At 39.2% G+C, this 26,202-nt stretch overlaps 1 pseudogene; it reads left to right on the top strand.

Annotated features, from left to right (window-relative positions):
• The first annotated feature begins 894 nt into the window (after nucleotides 1-894).
• Nucleotides 895-26,202, top strand: part of LOC101138134 (keratin, type II cytoskeletal 8-like) — a 41,407-nt pseudogene continuing 16,099 nt past the window's right edge.

Below are 26,202 nucleotides of genomic sequence, written 5' to 3'. Positions count from 1 at the left end.
CAAGTTTTATCATTGCTGTCTATAAGCACAAGAAAACTCTCCTTCAGGTAAGAGGTTAGGACATAACTTTCTTGGAGTAGGGCTTTACATCATTAGGGATTGCCAGAGGGCAAGTCTCTACAGGAATCTTTGTAATTATTCCAATAAATGGAATGTAGGAAGAGCTCATTTCTACTACTGCTATTTTGTAGTCATCTGGAAGGCCAGTGGGCACACAGTCATGCTCCACTAATACCTATTAGGGAAAGGCAAGCTGGCATAAGAAAAATAGCTATCAGGATAAGAGACAAAGGAAAAATTCTACCTGAATGGTTTTTGGAGTTTGGGGGAGTGTCTGAAGCCAGCTTGTATAGGGCAGAACTCTGGTTTCTGGCAGCACATAATCCGGTTGTTGTCATGGGGCAGGGTAGACAACATCAGAGACTCTAATCTCCCTGGGGAACACACCCCAGGGATGTGTTCTGAAGATGGTAAGAGGCAGGAGTACAAGAAGCTTCTACGAATGAACAGGTTTGGGAAATGTTGCCTCCTTCATCTTCTCTTTGACATTCTCAATGCATTTTAAAAATTGTAAGTCCAAGAAGTCTCACCCATACTTTCCAAATTTCCTTAACCACAGACACCTTTTTCGAGGAACACCAATTGCCACCTTGCAGAACACAGACTTCCATGGGACTCATTTTGATGACTGTTAAGTAGCAAAATGCCACTATTTAGTTATGGCTACACTTTTGTCATTGGTCTCAGTCTAGGAACATGGAAGCAGGCACAGGTCTAGTTGAGGCTTGGTGTGAGGCCAGAGTAATCTAAGACTGGGATGGGCAAACTGTGGCCCACAGGCCAAATCCAGGCTGCCTCGTGGCATTATAAATGAAGTTTCGTTGGAAAACACCCATGTCCAAGCATACTGACTACATCTATTTCAGCGCTACATTGGCAGAGTTGAGTAGTTGCGACGGAGATCATAAGGCCTGCAAAGCCCTAAAAGAAGTGAATATCTATCCCTACACAGAAAATGTTTGTCACTCTAGGTATCTAGATGTCAGGTCTAGGATATCTCATTCCTATTTAAATCGTGTTACACAAAAAAATTGAATTTTAAAAACCATGCTATTAACCTATTCTATCTTCTCTTTCTTAAGTTCAAACTCTCGCACATATTTATTTTTTGCCATATTTCCAATGTGAGATCCCACACACAAGTACTATGAAAATACTGGCTCTTACAACTCACAGATTTAGCTAAATAAATGACCCAATTCATATCATCTTCTTCTCCCTTTTCCTATGTCTACTTTTGTTGAGATCTTATTCTCCTTATTTCTAGTTAATACCCCTTACTCCCTGAGGCTTTTCATTTCAAAGGAATATTCTAGAGAAACCTAGTGATTTCCACCAGACCTGACACAAATAAGACCCTTTGCAGTGCCCTCCACCAATATGAAATGTGTGCTCCAAAGCCGCTTTCTCGATATGGGGAGAGAATGGCATGATAACGTCAGCCCAGTGCTAGCACTACTTGCCTACTCTCTACTTTAATGTGCTGAGGCAAGACTTTAGCAAAATAAATACAAGTTGAATCCTAATGATGTTTGTTTTTTTCAATAGATCTCTTGGGACCATCTTTCTATAGAAGAGAGTCCCAGGATGAGACTGTTCCTTTAAGGAAGTACATGTATTGTACTTTCTTTTTCCAATATTCAAAATTAAGCCCCTCCAAATGGCTTACAAACCGAAGTTTATAACGTCAGCCTACACAAGTTCAGTGCAAAAAGATCTACAGCCTGCAGGCAGAGCGAGGAAGCTCTTTAAAGATGAATCATTTTCATAAATGAGTGCAGAGGGAGGTCAGGCCAGGGGACAGGGAAGGTTACATGTGTGCCTGAGATAAGGCCTCATCCATCCTCCTCTTACTGTCAGGCCTTGATGGGTGAACATTGCCTTGAGCTCCCATAAAACATGTTGTTTGCAGAAAACTTGCAGGCGGTTCATAAAAAAGTCCAAACTGTTACCATGAAATTTATCTTCCACTGTGGGATCTGTTTATAATAGAAATGAAGGATCTCAAATAGAAATTAAGTATCTCAGACTGACTTATATTGGCTGGGAGGACTGAAAAATTCAACCTGCTTCCCAATCATCGCACTAAAAACGTCAAAGTATTTGTATTGATGACATCTTGACAAGATACGAGTATGTTCAAAAGAAAAATAATGTCCATTGTGTGCACAGTCCTTATCCCTGGGGTAAGAATAGGCTAGGTGAGATTTTATGGGGAGAATTTAATCAGACAACTGAACTCTTCATCACATTTTATTTCTGAAGAGTGTCAAGGATCTGTTATTTACAATTTTTCCATCTGTATGGTCAAAGTGAAAAGGGCATCTCAATTTTTTTAAGTTGTTGGGAGATGTTTATTATCTCAAAGCCAAAAAGAGATTGGGGGCAGTGGTAATACTGGCCATAATTTGAGTTATCTCCATATAGAAATTGAAGGGGGGATGCTGGGACAATTCGTGTAGATAATTCAGACCCTAAAGCTTCCAGAACTTGAAATAAAGAGATAAGTGAGGAAGATGCACTAAATTTTGCTTGTCTTTGTTTTCCCAGAACTGTGCTTATAATTGACTCAATTTATCACATCACATACACATGCACCTGTACGGTGGTGTGAAGTTGCTGAAAAGAGTTGTAGTCATAAATTTTAAATTGATGAACTTTAGCGTCTACATGGAAGAATATTATGCAGAAAACAATTTATAGAATCCCAGCATGTTCTAGCTGGAGGGACCTTGGATAGGACATAGCTCAGGATCTCAACCCCCAACCACGGACAAGAAAGACAAAAGTCTGCAAAAATAAGGACTCACAAGTGCTTCTTCTAGTGTGACAGTAGTTGTGATCCAGGTCTTCATTCCACCCAAACTCTTCTTCTCCATTCCTTCTCACCAGGGTGGATGTGTAAGGTCAGACTACAACGTGGGCTGAGAAGCACTGTATCTAATCCAATACCTTCAATTTAAATGAGACCTGGCTTTAAAAAATAGTGACAACTCAGAGATGTCCCACTTCAGTACCTTCTTTGTCCTGCTTTTTACCTGCCTCCAATCCTGCACCTTGGACACCCAAGCCACTCTTGGAGGAATCACTGTGGCCTTCCCTCATAAAAGGTCCTGTGTGCTCTACCCAAAAAGTATTCAACTCCTCCTCATTTAATTTAAAATTAGCACTTTATATCCATGCTCTCTTCCCCTCTCTCACTGTCAAGAAAAAATGTGAAATGGTTTGGCTCAGTGTCCCCACCCACATCTCATCTCTAATTGTAATCCCCAGTGTTGGAGGAGGGACCTGGTGGGAAGTCACTGGGTCATAGGGGCAGTTTCTAATGGTCTAGCACCATCGCTCTAGTGCTGTCTGGTGATGGAGTTCTCAAGAAATCTGGTTGTTTAAAAGGTGCAGCATTAGCAAATAATGGGCACACACAAAAAAAGGTGTGGAGCACCTCTCCTCATTCCTCTCTTCCTCCTGCTCTGGCATGTGAAGTGCCAACTTCCCCTTCGCCTTCTGCCATGACTGAAGCTGGGCAGATGCTACCATGCTTCTTGTACAGCCTGCAGAACCATGAGCCAATTAAACCTTTTTTCTTTGTAAATTACCCAGTCTCAGATTTTTCTTTATAGCAGTGTGAGAACAGACTAAGACAAGATGTCTAAGGACTGAATAGTTCTAAGACTTAATGTTGCCCTGTTTGTGATAATAGCAAGTCAAAGTGGGTAGATAATTCCAGTCAAGTATGTTGTTCGAAAATAATGGACTTATAACAATGGAGTTTTAGGCATCATGACAAGCAGAAGAAGAGTATATTTGGAAATAAGGTGGTGTTATGGACTGAATGTTTGTGACCCCCCCTCCCCAAAATTCATATGTTGAACCCCTACCCTCCATAATGGGAGGGTATTAAGAGGTGGGACCTTTGGAAGGTAATTAGGTGATGAGAGTGGAGGCCTCATGACGGGATTAGTGTCCTTATAAGATGAGATACCAGAGAGCTTGGCCCTTTTCTCTGCTGTCCACCATATGAGGATACAGCAAGAAGGCAGCCATCTGCAAACCAGGAAGAGAGCCCTTGCTAGATGCAGGATCTGCCAGCACTTTGATTATGGATTTCCAGGCTCCACAACCATGAGAAATAAACATTTGTTGTTTAGCCCTCCAAGTTTAGGGTAATCTGGTATAGCAGCACTAACTGACTTAGACAGGGAGCTTCTCAGCACTTTAGGGACCCATTTACATATATAGCTTTCCACATATTTTTGTCAGTTCTTGTTTTATATTTCAGGTGTTGAAGTTAAGTAGTAGCTTACAATTTAAAATATTGGGTTGGAGGAATTTAGCAAATGTCATGCCCCTGAGGTTATTTAATTAATATTCTCTGAAGTAGACAGCTTGAATATAAATAATATGCTAAGAGGTATTGTCTATACTATTGGACAATTGTTATTTGCAGTTTTAAATCATGAAATAGAAATGACTTCATCTGTCCTTCAGTCTTCTCTACTGTTCTAGCAGGATTCTGTGATGACTCAGACAAGTGAACTACTATCTTAATCCCAAAGACTTCAGTGAAAAGATTCACCCCCTGTCTTTTCCTCTCGTTTCAGTGTTTAATATCACTTGCCATCATGGAATGATTTCCAATCTAAACCCTTCCCATGACAAGGTTTTAATAGTTACTAAGCACCACAGAAGGCCTTGATGTACTCATTTAATAAACAAAAATCACTTGAGCAATTTCTACATCTAAACAGTATATTAAATAGCAGAGATAAGGTGTCTTATGCATGTAGCCTACAACCAAACAAAGAAATTAAAAGGCAAATGTAACTACTCTTTTAAGTCGTGGTATATATAATAGTTAAAACTTACATAATGCTGATTATCATAACAAAAACTACTATGCGAAGAAGTTTACTAAAAATAACTAATTTAATCCTACAACACTATAGAGTGTTATTATCCCTATTTTATAGATGAGAAAACTAAGACTTAGGTTAAGTTACTTACTCAAGGACACAGAAAATGGAAGAGCTGAGAGTTTATCAATTAAGTGAAATTTTAAGTTTTCTAAAATATTTTCAATATTTCTCACTTCCGTGACCTCATGGAACCAATAACCCTTATTTAAAAGAAAAGAAATCTATTCTGCATGTAAATGTGCCAAGCAAGTGTCTCCATTTGTTATCAAACTATCTTGGTCTTAGCTCAACTTCCAAAATGATAGTTTTAGAAAATAAAGTTAAGAAGATCACTAAACTGGATTATAGTACCACTATACCAAGCACCTTGGTGTTTTGCCAATTAAGCTTTAGTGTTGAATTGTTAATATACTAATCTTCTTTGACCTAAAACAAAACCACCAAAAAAAAAAAAAAAAAAAGAATCTCAAAAAGATACTCTTTCCTGCTCAACCCAATGTGCCATGAGCTATATTTCTTCCCATGGTCACCAGTAGGCACCAGACCTAGCATTCCTGAAATTTTTTGTCCATTTAGAATTATTTAGATAAAATTGGTTTAAGCGACTCTTTGTGCCCCTTTACTTACCATTCTCCAGGCTTTTGTTGAACACCGATTATTCAGTGCAAAGCAGAGTAGAAAATAGAGGAATAAGCCCTATGCCTACCTTGCCCTCAAACTGTTGTATAGTCAATAAAGGAGATAATATATATACATAAATAAAAAAAGATAAAGTAAAAAGTGGGAGTAGCCGTAAGAGAATAAAACTTCCAATCTGGAGAGGATCAAATGAGGCTGCGTGGGAATGAGGCTTTTGAGTTAGACCTTGGAAGTGAAAAAAAAAAAAAAAAAAGAATGCACATTCTATTAAAGTTTAAGAAAGCAAAGAGAATATTTGATGTACAGAGAGAACAAAAAGCTGTTGGATTTAACCAAAAAGGTACGTCGTATAAGGTCTTATGACTGTCACACAAAGGCATCTGAATTTCGTTTTCTTAGAGGACGGAATTCGTGAAGGGATTTTTAACAGGAGGGGCAAACATCAAAGTTTTGGTTTAGTATGATTGGTTCATCCCGAGCCAGCTCTCAACACTTCTTGGAACAAGAACATATTCAATTCATATTTGAAGACTTGTTTAGTGTATACAGGTTGTTGAGAGGAGAGACTGTTAGGGCAATTCAAGTGATATTTTATTAGAGCCTAAACTAGGAAGCAGAAGTGCAGAGGAGTAACAGATGAGAATAATTTTGTAAAGACACAGTTGATATAATTTGACATCAGATATCAAGATGATGGAGAAGAATGGGAAAGAATCAAATATAAATTCACCACTATCATGAGGATAGTAGTAACATTATTCAAAGTAGAAAATATTAGATATATTATTTCTAATTACTCGATAAACTTGTAAATATTGTTCTTAACCTTCTTGATCACAATTTGCACACACATTCCACCTGTAATAAAACATCATATGATACAATGAACTGAAATAGAGGCAAAGATGGCAGGACATGTTTTGCCAAGGACATTTTTACAGATCAGTATTAAAATTCTCCAGTGGTTAAAGATAATGATTTGTAGAATGAGGTAGAGAAAAAGCTTACAGAGCTATCAGCTTATTATTCAGAAAAATCACTTTGCTTTAGCAAGTTGCAATCATGCTATTGAGAAAAGATAAACCAAAAAAAGTAAAGAAGATTGTTAAAACAATATAAGATGATTGGGTAATTAGACTTAATTCTAGCCTAAGAATCATATATTCTAGAAGAATGTGGGAAATATAATTTCAAACAAAGATAACCTTGTCAAGATGGAATAAAGGCATTCAAATTTCCTTCTCACCTAAAACAATAAAAAACTTGACAAAATATATGAAATAATGGTCTGTGAGCCCTTGGATATAGGAAAATAAAGGGCAATTATTATTAAAATATGGGGAACAAATAAAACGAGCCTTAAAATTGTCCAAGCTTACTTCCTCGAGAGAGTTTGCAGGCCACAGTGGAGCGAAGGGTAACTCAGATCAAATTTGGCATATTCCATGAGTGGTGAAGATGGAATTAAGGGGAGTCAAGGCAGCTAGTATTTGAAGGATAAAGCATCAAATAGGAGACAGCTACACACAGAGCGAATGCCGGGATCTACAGTGTTCCCCTCGGACATTCAACTTAGTTCTGATCAGCTTATGCATGTGAAGTCCAGGAAAAGAATCACCTGAAAGAATCAAGAGGTCACAGTGCCTGGCACTCACCCAAGGCTGGGAATAGTGTCTATTTCCAAGAGCCAGATTGGAAAGCCTCGAGATTCACAGGGCCCTCAGTAGAGTACACAAATCGATCTCTCCTCAGTAGTGGAGAAGATTTAGTCCTAGAGTAAGCACTGCTCCAGTTCACCTACCAAATCTGAAAAGCAAGACCCAAAAAGGATCGAACTGTTTCTAAGTAACTTGTCTACATCCCAGAACAAAGCTTAAGAATACCCCTAGAAAAGAAAATTATCCAACACCTAATAAGGTGAGATTCACAATGTCTGGCATTCAATCAAAAAGTATCAGGCATGCAAAGAACACAGGAAAAAGCCATCAATCAGACCCATAACAGACACAGATATTAAAACTCGTAGCTGACAAGGACATTAAAACCATTGTTACAAATCAATTTCATTCGTTCCAAAAGTTAAATAGAAAGATGAACGGTATAGAAAAGACTCAAGGCCAACTACTAGAAATGAAAAATCAATGTGTGTGAAAAGGAAATCTCACTAGATGGGATTAATGGCAGATTAGATATTATGGAAGAAAAAAGTAATAAACTCTACAACGTAACAATGGAAACGGTCCAAAACAAAACATAAAGAGAAAAAAGAATTTTAAAAAAAAGATGTATCACTGAGCTATGAGAAAATTTCAAGCAATCAAATATATATATATCCTATTTGTAATTGGAGTCTCCAAAAGAGAAGAAGGGGAAGAAAATTAATTGAAGAAATAATGGCTGAAATTTTTGCACATTTAATGAAAACTATAAACCCGTAGATTGAAGGTTAACAAATCCCAGATATTAGGAACATGTAGAAAACCACACCAAGGCACGCGTATAAAATTATTCAAAACCAGTGCTAAAGAGAAAACCTTTAAAACAGCCAGAGGAAGAAAGACACATTACATACAAAAAACAAAACAAAACAAAACAAAAAAAAAAACAAAGATACAGGTGGCAGCAGATTTCTTCTCAGAAACAATCCAGATAAGAAGACACGCTTTGAAATATTGAAAGAAAACCAAAATGGACAATGTAGAATTATTCACCAAACAAAAAAAAAATTCCTCTCAAAAGCAAAGGTAAAATGAATTCATCTGCAGCAGATCCACATTACATGAAATTTTGAAGTATGTCTTTCAGACAGAAGGAAAATAAAACCAGATGGAAATATAAATATATACAAGAGAATCTAGAGTACTGGAAAGATTAATGCTAGGGCAGGTATATAAGATTTTTTCTTATTATTTAAATTTCTATCAAAGATAATCAACTAATTAAGCAAAAATAATATAAATGTAGCATAATAAACATAAAATACTGTACAATTATTTTATGTACAGATGGAGGAGGGAGAAACAGAAGTCTACTATTGTAGCATTCTTATACTTATGTATGTGGAGTGGTACGTGATTACTTAAAGATAGACTTCAATAAGTTAAAGATGCATACAATAAATCCTAAAGCAACTACTGAACAAGCACAAATAAAGAGATACAATCATACGTCCACAAGGGAGATAAAATAGAATCATAAAAAATATGTAATTAACCCAAAAGAAGGCAGAACAGGTGAAAGAGAGAGAGAGAGAACAGATGGGACACATAGAAAATAAATTGCAAGGTAATGTATTTCAACCTAATCATATCAATAATAACATTAAATGCAAGTAGTGTAAATGTCCAATCTAAAGGCAGATATTATATAAGGTTAAATAAAAAACAAGACCCAACTGTGTGCTGCTTACTTTAAATATAGATAAGAAGTAAAAGGGTTGAAAAAGATATTTTATTCCAACAGTAATAAAATGAAATCTGGCTATATTAATATCAGACAAAGTGGATTTCAGAGAAAAGAATGTTACTGGGGATAAAGAAGGTAATTTCATAACGATAAAGGGATCAATTACTAAGAGGTCATAAAAATCCTAAATATTTATGCAGCTGAAAACAAGCAAAAACGGATAGAATTGCAAGGAGAAATAGACAAATCCATAAGTAAGAGAGTGACTAATTGTTAACAACATTCATTCAACAAAAATATACTAAAATCCTCCAAACACAAGACATTGTGCCAGATGCGAAGGAGACTACAAATGACTTTAGACTCCTCAGGTACATAACAAAAAATTTGTGTGATAATCTCTACTCACTCTTCCAATTCTTCTATGATTTTGTTTTTTACAAGTTCACAAATCCTTATCAAAATAATAATAATAATTAATACCTCTCAAATTTGGCATGATCTAGGTGCCCAGGTGTGATACTCAGTTTTATGTATCAGCTTTCCTGGGCTACAGGATGCCCAGATAGCTGGTTAAACATTATTTCTGGATGTGTCTACAAAGGTGTTTCCAGAAGAGATTACAATTTGAATTGGTGGACTCAGTACAGCAGATCACCCTCACCAATGTGGGTAGGCATCATCCAAGGGATTTAGCTCTTGACTAAGACAAAAAAAAAAAATAGAGAAAGGGAAGATATTCTCTCTCTCTCTCTCTCTCTCTCTCTCTCTCTCTGTCTCTCTCTCTACTGCTTGAGCTGTGGGATCAATCTCCTGCCCTCATGTTTCTTGGGCCTTCAGTCCCAGACTGGAATCTATACTATAGTCTCCACTCTCAGGCCTTCAAACTACATCGCCAAACTTCCTGGGTCTCCTTGCAGATGGCAGATCTTGGGACTTCTCAGCCTCCATAATCATGTGAGTTGATATCTCGTAATATATTCTAATGGTTCTGCTTCTCTGGAGAACCGTAATACACCAGGATACAAAATTCAAAGTACCAGATTTCTTTGCCTTAAATCTCTTTTGAATGTAGGCAGCTACAAGTAAATAACAATAAACAAAAACAGGGCCATGTGGTAAGTACCCTAACATGGGTATGTTAAAAGACCCAACTATGCCTAGGGAGGGGAGGTAAAACTACAGAGAAAAGGTGGCATAACCTGAATGTGGAGTATGAGGGGAACCCCTTCCCATGGAAGAGGACCCTGGGGGAAAGAAGGCCAGCACCTCCAGAGCTCAGGAGCACCATAGAATATTCAGCAAATGTTAAGAATCCTAGTCCATCTTGAAAACTGGTGTACAAAGAAGCCTGAATTTCCAACAGGATCACCCATTCAATCATGAAGAGATTTCCAAGTCATGCGAAGCAACTGTTTTTCCAATCCATTAGTAATGGGGAACAATGAAAGGGTTTATTTTTATTATAAACATAATTTGTGCATTTATGAGAAATATTAAGTATAAAGTAGTAGTTTCCCTTACGTATCTACTCAAACTTCCTCCTCTCATGATAGAATTTTAAGCAGAGGAGTAATAAGCATTTATTACATTAGCATTTTAAACATATCACTATGGTAGCCACATAGGTGGAGAGGAAAATCAAAACTGGAAACATACTTGGGGTTGTAAAATCAAGAGAGTCCCGGATTGCAAAAGGATTAAAATCAATTAGATGATATAGGGCCTATTTCAGGTAAGTTCTTTTGGAGGATATCAGAGGAGATTTTTTGCATATCAGAAATGACATTCAGCCAGGTTTGGTGGCTCACACCTGTAATCCTAGCACTTTGGGAGGCCAAGGTGAGAGGATTGCTTGAGCCTAGGAGTTCAAGACCAGCCTGGGCTACCTAGTAAAACTCCATCTCTACAAAATTAAATTAAATTAAATTAAATTAAATTAAATTAAATTAAATTAAATTAAATTAGCTGAGTGTGGTGGTGTGCACCTGTAGTTTCAGCCACTCAGGAGGCTGAGCTGGGACAATCACTTGAGCCAGGGAGGTCGAGGCTGCAATGATCCATGATCTTGCCACTGCAATCCAGCCTGGGTGACAAAGCAAGACCCTGTGTCAAAAAAAGAAAAAAAAGGAAGAAAGGAAGAGAGAAAGAAAGAGGAAGGAAGGAAGGAAGGAAGGAAGGAAGGAAGGAAGGAAGGAAGGAAGGAAGGAAAGAAAGAAAGAAGGAAAGAAAGAAAGGAAGAAAGAAAGAAAGAAAGAAAGAAAGAAAGAAAGAAAGGGAAAGAAAGAGAAAGAGAAAGGAAGAAAAGAAGAATAAGAAGAAGGAAGGAAGGAAAGAAAGAAAGAGGAAGGAAGGAAGGACATTCAAGACGTGTTCAAATGCTGAAATGGGAGAAAGAGTATTTTAGTTAAAAGGACTGGCATAAGAAATGATACAGAACAAGGAAGGTGCCACGCATATCTCAAAAGCAGCAACCACTCCAGTGGGGCTTGAATAAAGGGTCCTGGCTGGGCCATAATGAGAAAGAAGGCTGGGAAGGGGAATAGGAGGAAGTCCACAAAGAGCTTCAAACAGCAGTCTAAGCTGTAGGAATCCCTTGACCATGTCTGACCAGCAGATAGGACCCGTGGTTTAGGATGGGTTAGAAAGGAGGAGAAGGGAGCCTGGTTATGAAACCTCTCATTAATGAAGAACCAAGTTAACATGGCAGCACTAGGAGCACACAGGTGCAAGAGACGTCATGGAAGCAATGCGTTCGGGGAGGCGGAAGAAAAGTTGTAGAATTTCTGGAAAGCTAGAGAGCCTCAGGCTCCAAACTATTAAGGCCCTTTTCGAGTTTCCTCTTGTTATCCATGAGTTCCAGACTGGAGTTAGAAATCTGGGCTTATTCATGCTAACATGTCCCATAAAGATACAAAAGGAGATACACACATTCACAAATAGACATATACACAGATATAAAGATACACAGATAGACTGATACCAAGGTACATCGACTCGTAGATCCAGGTACAACGTATAATTGGAAGGATACCTGTTTGTTATTCCAGATCTCAACTGTGCTTCGCAAAGAGCAAGAAAATATTCCAAAGTTTGGCTCCAAACATTTCTAAAAACTGGGTGATAGGTCAGAGAGTAAGTGGGAAGAGCAAGAGTTCTCACTTTTTCCAAACCAGTTCTCCCATTTCTCTACCACGTAACATTACCAGTATAACAGGTTTGCCGGTTGATTGAACAGAAAAGCACTCCTACTCCTTCCCAAAATGCCCCAAGTCTGTTTAAGTGCACACAGGACCCTTAAATTTTAAGCTGTCTTCCTAAATACACACAAACAGTGCAGTGAGTGATATTACACTTGTTGAGTCAACCATGCTAGGGCTTTGAGCCTGGGTGAAGTTCCAGGTATTTCGAAACCTCAGGCTCAGGCCACTTAAACTAGCCCTAAGGCTTTTATAAGAGCTATAATCCCCAGCTAAATACAAGCAGCAAGAACTTGATTTTGCACATTTCATGAACGCTGATCACAAGTTAAGTCACCGGGCTCTGGGTGATGCAATGACTCTTGAATAACTAGGTAGCTGCTTTGGGTATGTTAGTTAATGCTACATGATAACATAGTAATAACAATTAACTCAATCACATTCTAAAGGAAGTGCTATAAGGATCCTACACTGTGGTTTAGAAAGCAGAGGTAATTACAGCTCTACCCTATAATTTTATGGTTTATCTAGCCCTATAAGCATGCCACTTGATGAGAACAAAAGAGGTGCTATGCAACTTTCATTGAGAAACCAGGGAGCCTTGTGAAACACTGAAGATTTACCCATAAAAATCTGAATTTTTAACTTGAAACAAGAAAGTTAAGATCTTATCCATCCCAGTTTTAATTAGAGAGATAAAAGGATGTGAAAAGAAACAATGCAATTGGCAATTAAAGCTCATCTATGAATAAAATTCTTTGTTCTCCAAATGTGGTTTAGAATTGAGTGAACAGCTTCCTGTTTAGAGACTCCCATACTGGAAGGCAGAGAAATGCCCTGTGTTCCAGTGGCCTCTGTCCCGTGGTATCTGGCTATCCGCCAAAACAACTGCCTCTCCTGTTCTGCAGTTCTCACACAATGATGAAAGGTCTTGACTCCAGACTTACAACCTGGGTTTGCAAGCCACCTCCTTGCCAGCTCTATTAGGTTAAATAAATGACTTACCCCATCAACCTCAGGTTCCACACCTGTAAACTGGGACTAATAATTTATTTGAAAGATTATTGGAAAAGCATGTAAAAATGCTTTGTAAAATCTAAATACTAAAAAAAAAATAGCACTACGCCATATACTTGTTACCTGATACACTATGAGGGTGGAAATGCAACATATTATAGAAGAAACACTAAAATGTTTGTATTTAGAAGTTTGTGCAAACGAAAACACAGATGTAATACTTTCTAAACCAGCATATTTTTTAAATGTGCTACTATCCTTACTAAAGTAGCAGCATTTCAGTTGGATAGTAATGTAGATTCTATTAAGCAAGGACGTATGAAGAAAGAGTTGCATAGCTAAGTACAAAAATATTATGTAGTCAACCATGGTTACTGCCTAGATGATGAAACAAAATATGCCCAAACTGAAATAAAAACATCACTAGTGTTGTGTTCTGTAATAACCTTTCATATCCCAGGAAAGGAAGTTAAATAGGATTCTCTCACTGGTCTTAAAATATTTGTCTATCAGGTGGAAATATTCGTAATAATGTGTGGAATACTTTCTGAATGTCATTTCCTGTTATAAAGAGACAAAACTAAGCCTTGATGTCCACTTTCCCCAAACATCTGACCAAAAAAAACGTTTTAAGCTTATTAACAGAAACATGAAATGAAAACTTGCAATAAAGAAAATAATGAGAGCTATCTGGGGCTGAGACCCTTTAGAAATTCTCTTAGGGCTTTGGAGACAGTACCACTCTCTGCTCAGTCCTGACTCCAAACTGCACCTCTCCCACTCCTAAGCCGACTTGGATGAAAACCAGCCCCACTGTAGGCCTGACTGTGTAAGACCCTGAATTGTCATTCCAGGGCATGTTTAAGTCCTTTTAATAAATTAGGTCAGGATGGTATCCTCATAATTTAGTGTTGTGAATAGTACAAATAAAGGCTTCAATGACATCTAATCAGAACATTTTCCTTCTCTTCTCTAAGACCCTTATTCCACAGAGGTCCAGATTTCCCCAGTCTGTCAGTCATTACAACGACAAGCTGTCTTAGCGCATTTGAAAGCCATTGAGTAGCTAATTTGCCAATATAGATTTAAAAGAGATGAGACAGCTTATGGTTGTGGTCTCTCTCTAGCTTCTCCCACACAAAGAAGTCTGGAGCACATGGGGGATTTCTTTTGCTGAAGGCAGACCATTGTTTAAACATTGATTGCCTCTTTTTTCTATCATTCACTTTTTCTCTCTCCCTGTACACGGCCGCCACCAGACACAGATTTCATTCATGGCCCATCGGCTGAAAGTTACCTGCTCAACACACTGATAAATGAGCCATTTACAGGTCAGAGCGATGGGAGAAAAAAAATAATACTCATATATATTAACTAAGCCTTGAGTGAATTTTTCTCATCTACTCAAAAGACTTACAAGCTTTTTATTATGCCAATGAACTCTGGCATATACAACAGAAAATGAACTAACTCTTGTTAAAGTAATTTCATAATGCAAAAGGAAAAAAAAACACCTGTGCAAATGCAGGGCATTTGAGAAATATATGGCACATCTCATTTGGGACTAAAGAGACCCTGGGACAATTTTTCCCAGGCTGCTTTACACAGAGCAAGTGCACGGTGATACTGGTCCAGGGAAAAAGAACAGATTTTAGAGTCAGACCTAAGGGCAAATCCTGACTTGAGTACTTATCAATGATTTGCCCAATGTCACACAGATAATAAGTGTTGAATCTAGATTTAGACCCAGGCAGTTTGGCTGCATAATCTGTGGTGCTAATCATCACATTCTAAAATGAATATTTTCTAAGTCCAGGAATCTATTATACTGTAGCCCTCATGAACATAAAAAACAGAAAAACATTGGAATGAACCTGAATGAGAAGAGTTGATTGTAAGCCTAACAGAGACTCTTCAGGCCATGGAAGTTGGGTTCCCAGTCATGACTCAAAGAAGCAGAACTGGACAGTAGGTCTGAATTCCAGGCAATGGCTGGAGAACTTAACAGAAAGAGCTCTGGCTTTTCTTTAGGTCCAACCAGCCGTGGAATAACCTTGCTCTAGGGGCTCCACCCCTTTCTCCTGTTTCCGTCTTCTGGTGGGAGCCTCCTACTCACTTTACTGAATTTTTGCATTCTGTTCCCACAATTCAATTCCTCCATAATTCATTCTGAGATTCCAAGGGAAAAAATCAGCTATGATGCCCTTGATGGGTGGTCTCCATCCCAGAACCAGCCAAGTCTGCCTGAAGAGGCAGAATCCATGCCACAAACATGGCTGCCTAATTCTTCTTCAGTAGAAACTTTAGAGAGAGGAAGTATCAATAGGCACTTCAAAATAGACCTTTCCCATTGTGAGCTTGCTGTCCTCTTATCCTTCCCATTCTGGGAGGCTGAGGAATGCAGAGCTTGAACTCAGCCTTTAGAATCAGTGAGCCTAAAAAATAAATCCTGTCTCTCCCATTGCTGGCTGTGTGACATTAGACGAGTTACTAAGCCTCTGCAGAACAGTTTCCCCTTGTGTAAAATGGCGAGAATAATAACTCCTTCATACATTTATTTTGAGTATTAAATGAGATATTATATATAAAATACTTTAACATAAATCTCGGCACATAGTGTTTAGTAAATGTTATTTATTTTTTAGCACTATTCACAGCTCAAGAGGCTTCATCCATGTACTTACCCTTTTGAGTTTTAAGGCCACCAACTCCTTTGTCCTCTTTCCTCCCAAATCTTTGCTTTTTCTTTAACACCCAAGTAGAAAAGGCATCCAAGTAATCAGAAAGGACCAAGGATAAATGACCAGGCAGGGAAGCCACTAAGTAAGTAGGCATTTGCAGTAGATACTGCTGCTCATCATCCTGCTTGGTTATTCCCTTAGTAACAGAATCTTGATATTATTTGTGTTGACATGGCACCTAACGCTACAGCTGATACTACATTTTCCTGACTCCTTTGCAGCAAAGTATGGCCTCACCTCCAACATCTGGCCAATGAGCTGCAATGAAGTACTTTGTGGGTTTCCAGAAAGCTGCTTCAAGGAGCTGGCTACAGGTGCATCCCATGGCCCACCCATCTTTCTTCCCAACCTACAACATGGACATTTGGCTCCTGGTCCCAGAGCCACTTTAGGATATGGAAGCTGTCTGCTGAGGACGATTTAGTGGGGAGGGGTGGGGAAATAGAAGTAGCCTGAGTCTCGGAAATCTATAGAACCTCCTACCAGCTGTAAACTACCTACCTCCAGACTTCTATTTTGTGAGACAGAAACATGTATCTTGCTTAGGCCACTGTTACTTCAGGGTGTTTGTTGCAGAATATAATCCTAACTGGCCACTTGCAACAACATGGATGAACCTGGAGGATATCATGCTAAGTGAAATAAGCCAGGCACAGAAAGACAAATATTGCAGGATCTCACTTCTATGTGGAATCTAATAGTCAAACTCATAGAAACAGGGTAGAACAGTGGTTACCAGGCGTGGGGAGGAGAAGGAAGTGAGGAGAAGTAGTCCAAGGGTACACACTTGCAGTTATGGAGGATGAGTCAGCCTAGAGTTCAGCTTGAGGACTAGAGTTAATAATAATGTACTGCATACAGCAAATTTGCTCTAAGAGTGAATTTTAGGTGCTCTTACCCCACACAAAAAGGGTAACCGTGGAAGGTGGGCTGATAAGGTCATTTGCTTAGCTGTAGTAATCACTTCACTATCTACATGCATATCAAAAACGTCATGTTATACACCTTAAATATATACAATTTAAGTATATATGTGTACAATTCTAACTGATGTAATGAATCTGGAAGTCCTCAATTAATATCAAATAATTAAAATATTAAAGATGATGCATTTATCAAGACAGAATGGGTACATGGAAATGATATAAAAGAAGAAAAGGTATATGGAATACTTGCAATCAGAAATAATATCCCTGAATAAAAACCTGTATACTACAGCAGAATTTTTTCTTTTTTTGAGATGAGATCTCACTCTGTTCCCCAGGCTGGAGTAGAGTGCCATTGACAATGATAGTTCGCTGCAGCCTCAACATCCTGGTCTAAAGCAATTCTCCAACCTCTGTCTGCCAAGTAGCTGGGACTGCAGGAGCGTACCATCATGCCTGGCTAATTGTTTTGTTATTTGTAGAGATGGGGTCTTGCTGTGTTGCTCAGGCTGGTCTCAAACTTCTGGGTTCAAGCAATCCTCCTGCCTCAGCCTCCCAAAGTGCTGGGATTACAGGTGTGAGCCACTGCACCCAGCCAAGAAAAATTATTATGACCTGGTACTCCACACTTGGATACTCAGACACCTACCTGATCCACTAAACTTCTGAATAACCCTGACTGAATGACTTGAACTTTCTCTGTCTTAAGATTTTACTTTTCTGGATGGACATCATAAGCCTTACCTGACAGAGGTAATCTGTGAATTACTTAGGACATCGCTCACAATATTTTACTAACAAAATCATACATTTCCTTGGATCTCTGACCAACAAGTTTCTTTCAACCACAACTACCAAATTCTCAGGTAAGTGTATACAAATGTATTAATCATATCTTTGGAGGGCACTAAATCATTGATACCTGTACATAAAAGAATGGACAATAGTCCACAACCTTATTAAAGAAGTAACAATACTACCAACCTGTGCTTTTTGTGGTTTTATATTTTCTTGGTCCACATGGCAAGATGTGAGCCCCTAGATTCACTTCCAGCTGCAGACCTCATCTCAGTTCCTTGTCTGTCCACTCCAAGCTTGCCCAAGTGTGGCCCCTGCATAGGCGGCATTTGCCCTTTGGGTAATAAGTTCTTCCATGTTACGTTATTCTCATTAGGCCACAGGAATGCCCAAGGCAGCATTACTAGCTTGAACCAAAACTCTGGCAATTAACAGAAATCTGATGACAATGATAGTCACATGAAGACAGACCATGGCATAACTCACTCTTTTAGGAGTTTTCAGATTATCATCTTGCAAAATTCTCATGATACATAGGGTTTCATGCCATAAAGACAAAGGCTTTTGTTTTCCTTCTGCAAAACTTGGAATGTTATTCTTATGTCTGTTGGCTCTGCCTGGGGCCCTAATGCAAGTGTAGCCATTGCACGTTAACATCAAGTTCCTGACAGTGGGCGCGAAGGTGCACGATGATTGCCTTGAGAAATATAAGCAGTGCACCCAAGTGTCCAATAGGTATTGACTTGCCTTTCTAAGCCATAGGTTTCCATGATGTGTTTGGCCTAAATGGGAGCCTTACATGTATTACATTTTCTATATTTACTAAAGATCCTTTTCACTACAAACATCATTAGCATCGTATACAAATATTTATTGATGTTCACTTGCATCCAAGGCACTGAGACAAAACATAGAATTAATGGTTACTGCCTCTAAGATGGTTACCGTATAGCTCAGAAGAGCAGAGGGTGAAAGGACACTGGTGATTTTTCCTAGTTCATTTTAAAACTGGAGACTCTGACACCAGGATGGTTGATTCACCTAAACTTACAAAAGCAGGGAAAAGTATCAATTAAAAGAAATAAAAAGATCATGAAGAGCCTCTATGAGATTCTTGTTGCATTGGGAAGCTTTGGTAGCAACACATTGTCCCTTCAGTGAAATAAACATAATATTGCATTAAAGATTATTTCCATAGAGAGCTGTTGTCATATACATTACACACAATATTTGTTTTAAATTTGGCTTCCATTTTAAATATAGTTGAATATAAATTCAATGCTCTTGGGTAGTGGAATTAGAGGAGGGCATGGGGAAAGTGTATTTGATTATTTCTGTTATATGTGTGACCGCTCTCAACAATACCTTCTCATTATAGGGATTTCTTAATTTTATTTTAACAAAATGTTAAGTAAGGGAACTCAAGGTGACCATGAAAACAGCTCCGCCTGCAGTGGAGTCTGGAAATCAGCTTAAGTGTAACCAGTGAAAGAAAAGGGCTGAAAAAACTGACCAAATCTGACTTTATATTCCACAAAGACCTTGTTCAGGAAGAACAAACAGAATTATCAGACAAATCCTAATGTCCAGAATTCACTAAGTATTCAGAGAAGCTGCATAGAAGACAGTTCCATTGGCCCAAAAGCCAAAAATGATGGCATAAAATAGAAGAGAACAAAAAAGGAGGGCTTTAAAGAAGATGCCACAGCAAAGCAAAGTTCCATCAGCACTTCAGCCTCCCCAAGGGAATTTGATCACTTCTAATTCAACAATCATAAGAACTGCAAAAATGGCCTTAGAAGTAATAATCTTGTAAGTATTTGCATATGTGTACTTATAACACCTAAATTTTGAGTGTTGGTTGATAATTTATCCAAATCAACTTCTCTGAGATAAATTACAAGCACTTACCTTGTGTTGTTAACATTATTTGGCTCTTTACTTGTTTTACTCACTATTTTGGGGGATGTGCTTTTCATTTCTTTTGCTTTCTTTTTTTTTTATTTTGTTTCACACTTGATTCTGACAACATTCTGATCATCAGGTGGGTAATAGCAAAAGTAATATAGGAAAGACAAGCTGTTGGGGGGCTGGGGCCATTGGGAATTCTTCAGGAAGGAGGCTTCAGTATTTGGATGTGGCTTTATTTCATTGCCAATGGAAAGAGCAAATGAAAATTTGGCAACTTGCCCCATTCACCAAAATGAAGCCATTCTTCTTTCTTTAAAAAAAAAAAAAAATCCACCTGCTTTACAGTTTGGAGATTTCTCAAAGAACCTAAAATAGAACTGCCATTCAATCTAGCAAGCCAACTACTGGTTATATACTCAAAGGAAAATAATCCATTCTATCAAAAAGACATATGCCCTTATATGTTCATTGCAGCACTATTCACAATAGCAAAGACACAGAATCAACCTAAATCCCCATCAACAGTGGACTGGATAAAGAAAGTGTGGTACATACATGCCATGAAATACTATGTAGCCATAAAAAAGAACAAAATCGTGCCCTTTGCAGCAATGGAGCTAGGTGCCATTATCCTGAGAAACCTATTGTGAAAACAGAACACCAAACAGGGCATGTTCTCACGGCATGTACTCACTAAACATTGAGGACACATAGACATCAAGATGGGAACAACAGACACTGGGGGTCACTGGATGGGGGTGAAGGGGCTGAGGAACCACCTGTTGGGTTCTATGCTCACCTCCTGGGTGACAGGATTGTTTGGACCCCAAATCTCAGCATCATGCAATTTACCCATGTAACAAACCTGCATGTGTATTTTAATCTAAAATAAAAGTTGAAATTAAAAATCTACCTGCTGTAATCAAATAGCTAGGTACCTTTATCTAAAAGATGAATACCAGTGCTTATATTGTTGCTTTTTGCTTATGATTTTAGTCCCCTAAATATCAGATATTGTAGAGTAAACATAGTTTCACACACTGGACTTTAAAAGACACATAATGTCCACAACTTTAATATAAATATGGTGTCATGTAGCCACGAGCAAACATCCACCTTAAGCTGCCAACGCTTCACACAGCTCAGTCCATCTCTTTAACTCTCTCTGATCTGACACCTCCCTTGAACTGACTGACTTTCCTCCAACCCACGGAAAGAGCCCACCTAGCAATTGTCCATGCTGTATGTCTCAATCAGCTGAAATAGATATCACTACTGGTAGCAGAGATACACATTAAATAGACAAAGGAGGTTTTCTTTGCACGACTTGTAAATTGCCACCACTGTCACTGCTCCTTCTGCTCATTAAGTGGCTATCCTTGGTTCGGTCCCTCCCACTATGCAGTCTCTCTGACAGTAAAAGTATCTTCTCTCGCAGCTACCATTTGAAGGAACCTATTGGTCACCTGGAGCTTTATCTGCTCACTGATTCATTTTGGATCTTGCCTCCAAGGGCACTCTATTCCCTGCACTGATCACTTACTATTACCAAGATTCTTCTCTCACCTCTTCCTTGAAGCTGAGTACAAAGTCCTGGTTTGTCCGTGAACCTGCAGATGTGAAGCTGCAGGTGCTTATCTGTACGGAGGTTACCAGAAGTCAGTGCAAATCAGGGCTGTCCCTCTAGCAACAAAAATTAATATGTAGCAGAGTTCCAGGCCCCAGCAATGCTTCTTCCCAATTGTATTTACTCATTTTTATAAGGTGTGATTTTAATTCCCCGTGTTTCATGATAAACTGTACCAACGCCTCTCGGTGTTCAAATGCAATTTGTGATTCCGTTACGTGAAAAGACACTATATTAAATAAAAATTAGTCTTAATATCAGGCCCCTCTGTTCTCTAAGCGGGAAACTCATTGCCGAGCAATTCTCACTTACAGTAATACATCTTTGCTTTGAAAACCATGATAGCAGAAAAGTGCATAAGGGAGAAGGAAACTGTGCTTCAAAATGTCAAACAACATCTGTTTCCCATTTCTGAGAATTACGGAGCTTTCTCTAGCCCTTTAACCCCTTAGCCCACATTGTATCTGTCCCTTCATAGTTTATGGGCTTTATCTTCAGAAGCCTTTCAGTAAGTGAAACCTGATATAGAAAGTGAATCTCTTCTTTAGGTTCTCTCTGAGGATTAGGGACGAGATTTATTAGAACAACACTGCTCGTGCTACGATGCTTTAAGGTTGTGTCAACATTTCAATTATAAACCCCTGCTTCCAGGGGTGTGCACACAATCTGTTAGAAAAATAATTGTCTAGCTTCAAATTTGGAAAGTGGGGTAGTGATTTGCAGATCCACATTCGGCTTATGAGACTTTTTAGAAGACACATAGGATTGCCCTTTCTAAGTGTAGAAAAGTCCATCCCAGAGACTGTATTTTATACTTCAGATTGTGCCCCAAGGCCCAAGCAAGAATGTCATGCTGAGATTGTAAGTAAAATTGTCGGAGCTAAAAATTCAAATATGATCATGCGAGGAAAAGGCAAAATGGGTCAATGCTTTAACATTTCTTCTGAGAACAAGGCAGAAGTTATTTTGTCGTGCGTAGCAATAGGTCAGTCACATCCTTCTTTCGAATGTAACGTTAGATCAACTGGTCATCTAGGGTTTCTTTTAAGTGATCTGCAGCAAAACTTTCTGCCATCTAGACAAACAATGGCTGAGAGGTCTGACCGAAAAGCACTGGGGAATCAAGGACAGTCGACAACAAAGCTGGGAACGTATTTGAGATTATCTCATTTATCCTCCTCCTTAGTCCTGTCTCCCTTCTCCCTCCGCTCTGTGCCTTCAGGCCGCCCTCCTCGTACTGTGGCCTCAGTCTGTCCCCCCCATTCACTGCCTCGGTGCTAAGACTCCATCTCTTCACCATCCCTGCCACCTGCCATCACCCTCCATCCTGAGCACCTGATTGGTCCAGAACTACATATCACGTTGTAAAGAACCTGCTGGGTTCTTAGTGATTTCCTAGCAGCTGCTAATTTTTACATGATTGTCTGTCCCAAAGACGTTTATAATCTTTTCAAGGAGCAAAGCTGATGGAATTTAGGGCATCCTACAGGCACAAGAAAAAGATGTTTTTAAGAACAGGTCCTGAAAGTATTCTTCAAAGAACACCACATATGAACAGTCACTAAAACGTTTAAACAATTTCTCAGTTGTTCTATACCCACGTGGAGACTCGGTCATAAACTACAAGTTCCATAAGAGCAGGGTTTTGTAGTTTTGTTTTCCACTAAACACCTGGCACATAAAACATTGTGGATACTCAATAAATATACAGTGAATGAAGGGATAAATTAATTAATGAGCATATCAAATACCTCTTGATCAACTCAAAGCCTTCCTTATAAATCACCTACAGATACATTTCCTCAATGCAAAAAAAAATCTATTGTAGTAAAGAAATGACTGCTGATATGTTGGCATCTCAAGTGAGGTGATACAAAAGATAATTTCATAAGAAATAAGTGAGTAACTAAGAGAAATAGCCCAGAGCAATGATCACCCTTTTTTCTGGCTTCGAAGTACCGCTGAAACCTTTACTATGTAGAATTTGAAACTGAAAGAAGATCTAACTTTTCTGTCACACTGAGAATCTCCTGTTTCTCAAATATGAAAAATATCTCAAATTGGTATTTTTTAAATATGCAGTGATTTGCCAGTTCAGCCAAATAGATTGTAAGTGCTATGAAGGCAAGCTGATACAATTTTTTTATATACCTACAAAGGTCCTAATGGTGGGCTGCCCCCAGAATGCGTTAAATAAAGGCATATTATGTTGGATTGTGTCTTAAGAATCAAGACTCTCTCTCTTCACCCCTCCTCTGTAGCCAACATTGTATCTAAACTGCTAATGAGCCTCAGAATCTGCTTTGATTTTCATCTACTCTCCCTTCCTCTGCCAAGGTTCAGAACATGCAAGAAAAAGAGATAAAAGAAGATGACGTGGAAAGAGAAACATCCTGACAGCCAGACCTTAGGTACTTAGATGATATAATAGGAGCATTTGAAGAAACTTCATGTATGGCTTATCTATATTTTCTAAAATAAACCAGTATTACCTTCATGAAGAAAATGACATATTTGTTTGTTATAATGAAGTCTCATGCCACTGTTGGTTGAGAAACATATCTTGGCCACTGAACCACTTCTGGTCTGTTCCTTTGCTCCCTGTCCCTTGGAACAACAGGATCAGAAGGTCCCAAAGGCATTTCCACCATGGATGATATTCCAAGCTATTGCACCTATTTTTTTTTTTTTTTAGATGAGTTCTTGCTCTGTTGCCAGGTTGGAGTGCACTGGCATGATCTCAGCTCACTGCAACCTCCACCTCCTGGGTTCAAGTGATTCTCCTGCCTCAGCCTCCCAAGTAGCTGAGACTACAGATGCATGCTACCACGCCCAGCTAATTTGTGTGTTTTTCAGTAGAGACGGGGTTTCTCCATGTTGGCCAGGATGGTCTCGATCTCTTCACCTCATGTTCCGCCAGCCTCAGCTTCCCAAAGTGCTGGGATTACAGGCGTGAGCCACCGCACCCGGCCTCTTCTGTTATTTCTATGTGGCCTTTCTGCAGAACTAAAAATACACTGAAGTTCCCCACTTCAACTCTCTCTCTAATTCTGTTTCAATTAGCAGACAGAGTTCTGATTCCTTCCATGGAAACTAAGGGTGTTCATCTCTTGGAAGTTGCATTCTGCTAGCGAATTGCGAAGACGGACACCCTCTACGCAGCACAAAAAAAAAAAATGCATTGTGCTCCTAAGTGTTTGTGCCTTTAGTATTAATAGCAATTTGTTCACAAGAACAAGAAAAAAAAACCTCCATGCACTGGCACAACCAGAGTCTGATTTCATTCCAGCAACTAACAACGACAACGACAACAACAAAAGCAAACCCTTTTTTTTTCGGTTTAATTAAATTCTTTCAAGCCGTGTGGAGCAATACTGCTGGGTAGATCTTGTAAGAAGAGATAATTAAAACACAAACAAACTAGTTCTTTCATCTGGAATGGCAGCGACTGCACAAGCTTAGGACAGCTAGCCCTAACAAAATCCCAAAGGATTCTTAGTATGCAAACCCAATCAGCTTTAGAAACAGGTTCAGCAGTTTGTTATAGAGCTAGAAACCCCTTCACACTGGGAATCGGGCAGGATATCTCTGGAAAGTCAGACTTTTTCTGAGACATCACCAAGGAGCTGGACAAATGAAATGATGCCTTTGGCAACGGGCTCTCAGCAGACTCATGGGTCTCAAAAAAGAGCTTTCTCATTCTGCAGTCTTGAGCTGAAGTCAAGCAATCACGAATCTCTAGGCCTTTTCAAAGGAGAATTAAAGTGAAAGGAGAGAAAAATGTTTCATACTCATAAATGTATTTTCCCCCAAATGCTAGTAGAAGCTGTTTTCAGAATCTACATGTTATATGTTCTGATTGGAAGTGATATCTAAATCTCGCCACACTGTCTGTGATGTTTCTAGGGGACTGTCCATAAAGTTGACAACCTTATTAAATGTAGTAAAGTGTATTGACCTTGTGAATTCTCTGTGATAACTTTGAGATAACACAGCATTTGGAGTGAGATCCACCAAAATTAGAACTGTGCCTTCTCATGTGACCTTGGCAAAGTCACAGTACTTTCTGAGCATTCATCTTCTCTTGAAGGTAAGGACAAGGATAGCTGGTCTTAAAGCAGATGTTTGTCATGCCAAACTCCTGTGGTCCAACTGACTTCAGTGCAGCTGTGACGGACAGTTCTTGACTTGTTTAAAAGTGTCCTATCTTGAGCCTGACATGGTGGCTCACACCTATAATCCCAACACTTTAAGGGACAGAGTTGGGAGGATAGCTTGAGGCCAAGAGTTTGAGACCAGCCTGGACAACATAGTGAGACACACCCCCTATCTCAAAAAAAAAAAAAATGGCCAGCACGATGGTTCACACCTGTAGTCCCACCTAGTTTGGAGGCTGAGGGGGGAAGATCCCTTGAAATCAGGAGTTGAAGTCTGCAGTGAGCCATGATCACACCACTGCAGTCCAGCCTGGGTAACAGTATGAGACCCTATCTTGAAAAGAAAAAAAAAATGGTGTTTATCCTTGGACATAAGCCCTTGTATCTGTGACTTCTCTGCCTCCTGGCTTTCTCTGAAGGTTTTGGAGGCTACTCCGTTCACGCACAAGCACAGCCTATTCCCCCTATAGGGGCAACCTTGAACCAGCGCAGGACAGAAATCAGGGGACAAATGCCCTGCCTCCCTGTTCTCCGGTAGGACAATTCTGACGTGGTTTTTCACTGGCCTTTTTTCCTGTACCTGTTCTAGTCTATACTCCCTCACTTCCAATTCTTGGGATCAATTCTCAAGAGAATGAACTACTGGCACCCAAGGGTCTTGCTTTGTCACCCAGACCCAAGTGAGTTCTGTCATCCAGGCTGCAGTGGTGCAACCCTGGCTCACTGCAGCCTCAAACCCCTGAGCTCAAGCGATTCTCCCACCTTGGCCTCTTGTTTCAGATTCTACTTTAGAGGAGACAAACTG

The sequence above is a fragment of the Gorilla gorilla genome, chromosome 8 (genome assembly GCF_029281585.2).
Source record: "Gorilla gorilla gorilla isolate KB3781 chromosome 8, NHGRI_mGorGor1-v2.1_pri, whole genome shotgun sequence".
In the NCBI taxonomy this organism is placed as follows: Eukaryota; Metazoa; Chordata; class Mammalia; order Primates; family Hominidae; genus Gorilla; species Gorilla gorilla.
The sequence above is the reverse complement of the archived record's forward strand: the minus strand, read 5'-3'. Positions and strand labels throughout refer to the sequence as shown.